The following is a 2,817-nucleotide window of genomic DNA, read 5'->3' on the forward strand; positions in this document are numbered from 1 at the left end:
GTCACTAATCATCCTCAAGACATTATTCCAACCCACTGTTTGCCGTCTGCAATTGTTTAGGCTCCCACAGTTGAAGCACTACTAGGGGAATTCTTTGTTATAGTAATTTTAAACTAAAAGAAAAGCAGATGAACAGTAACTGACTCCCCAAGGCACACTGTCTCCTTTTCCTTCAAGAGCTTAACATGCCCCATTACCTGAAAGGGTAATCTCTGTGCTTTCAGCAAAACACAACATTGCAAGAGCAAAAGCCCACATGATGCAGCAAAGCACGGACCTTAAACAAAACAGGCTGCCTGCAGGAGTTGCGTCTTCCAGACCACACTATGCAACATGAAGTAACCGTTCAGTCTTCACTGCATGGACTGTGCCCTGGGTGACCCATAAGCATATGTACCTTGTGGGTGCACACCACCCATGCTCATGCCTCATCTTTCAGACACAAGGATCCAGTGCAGTCTACGTTAGTGTGCTTGAGTGTCACAGAGTTGGCATTGCAAGGGACTTGTGGTGATCATCTAGTCCAATACACCTGCTCAAAGGAGGGTAAAATACAGCGAGCTGGTCAGGAATTACTTCCCCTTCATAAATCCAGGCTGACTACTCCCAATCACCTTCTTATCCACTCCATGTTCGGAAATGGTTTCTAGGATTACCTGCTCCATCACCTACCCAGGGATCGAGGTGAGGCTGAACAGCCTGCAGCTCCCCATGTCCTCCTTCCCCTCTTGAAGGTGGGACAATCTGTTCTCTTCCACTCCTCAGGAAACTACCCTTATCACCATGACCTTTCAAAGACAATGAGAACAGCCTCGCAATGACATCAGTCAGCTCCCTCAGCACTTGTGTGTGCATCCTATCAGGTCCTCTGAGCTTCTTTATGTCCAGTTTGTTTATATATTCCTAACCTGATCCTCCTCCACCAAGGATAAATCCTTTTTCCAGACTTTCCTAGGCATCTCAGGGACCTGGGATTCCTGAAGGCAACTCTTAAGAGTAAAAACCAAAGCAAAAGCGTCATTGAGTGTCTCGGCCTCTTCCACGTCCCTTGTCAGTAGCTCTCCTGCCCCTACTCAGAAGTGGTCTCATTTTCTCTAATCTTTCTTTGCTCCTGATGTCCCTGTAGAAGTTTTTCCTATCCCTCACCAGACTCAGCTCCAGATAGACTTTGGCTTTCTTAACCCAACCCCTGCACACTTAAGACAGCGTCACCTGTCCCTACTTCCACTTCTCATACACTTCCTTTCTGTTTGAATTTAGTCAGAAGCTCCTTGTGCATCGATGCAGGCTTCCCACTACTTCTGTTCGATTTCCTGTGTGAGGGAATGAACCTTTCTTGAGCTTGGAGTAACCAGTCAGGTATCGAAGAGAAAGTTCTTGGATGTCAGAGGTCGTAAGTCATCCCCAAATTCATATGGGAGACAGCCTCGAATACTCTGAATGTGTCCCAGACCTGTTTTCTTCTGTCTCAAAGATCTTTCTTGCCTAGTTTCAATGAACAAAGGGAGTACATGCTTTTTAAAAAAAAAAAAAAAAAATAAAAAGAAGTAACAGAGAACATAATGTTCCTGGAACACTCATCTGACTCCAGAAGCCAAAAATACAAGTGAATAAAAAAAAAGAAAGATCAAATATAACAGTTTTTGATACTGCATTACTTCTGACAAATCTATTCAACCACCACCACACTTTATATGGATTGGGAAGAGCAGAGGCCTGGAAAAAGAATTCTTGTCTCTGAACAGAAAGGTGCATGTCTAGACAGCTGGAACTGTGCCTGCATGTTTATTTTTGCAAAAGCAATTAAAGCCATCCACTTTGGAAACAGATTCAGATTTCAGGCTCTGCAGTTTACAAGTAACCGTCCTACACATACGAAGAAATTATTTTTTTCATAATCTCTACAATTCACCATTTAAATCACTCCCTTAATGGAAACTAAGGGAGTTTGCCACAGACACTGAATGATGCACAGATGTCTCCCCAGCTGTAATCAACTCTCAACAGATCCCATTGATCAGACCAAAAGTTCTCACACAGAATAAAGCATAATCTTAGTTTCATGCCAATCGGTGGCTTTTGAGAAAAGCTTTTCTTACAGGAAGAAAACTAGAGAGTAGAATTGCTTAAAAGTCAAATGCCCCATGAGAATTTTAGGCTAGGGCTTAAGAAAACTCAGCCTGGTCCTGCAGATCGCGTGCTCATTAGCAGCTAGGACACAAGACGCACACCTATTGTGCACCTTTGGGTTCAGCTTCTTCCAAAAAGAGTCCAAGCTCTGACAGGTTCATGACGGCAAGCAAAGCGCACGGCACAGCATGTGGGATGCTCAGCAGCCGCTTCAAAAGCACATCCCAATCTGAACGAAAACTTTTACTGTAGGCACACATTTTGAAGCGTCCAAAAACTTCCTTTGATTCACAACTAGAAAGTTACTTCAAAACAAAAACCCGAAGTTCTTCAAAGAGTCATTGCCTTCAAAAGTTAACCACCAATAGCTGGATCGGTATGCTTTAGGCAAAAATACTAAACTTTAAAGTAAATGCACCAAACTTCAGGAGTTCTTCATTCCACGTGTATGCAAGTTTTCCACATAAGCCTACAATTCCAGTGTGAAGAGACACAATTGATGCCACAGCAAGAATCCATCCTGTTTTCCCATTAGATAGTCCCGAACTTATTAAAGCCAGAGACAACCAAAGTTAAAGCAAGCCACCACCATCTAATGCATAACGGTATTAAAATAAATTACTACTGGGATTTGGATGCCTCACTAGTAAACTGTTACCACCACTCTTGCAACTCAGGTCAGCAGGA

The sequence above is a fragment of the Cariama cristata genome, unplaced genomic scaffold (genome assembly GCF_000690535.1).
Source record: "Cariama cristata isolate BGI_N322 unplaced genomic scaffold, ASM69053v1 scaffold30719, whole genome shotgun sequence".
Taxonomy (NCBI): Eukaryota; Metazoa; Chordata; class Aves; order Cariamiformes; family Cariamidae; genus Cariama; species Cariama cristata.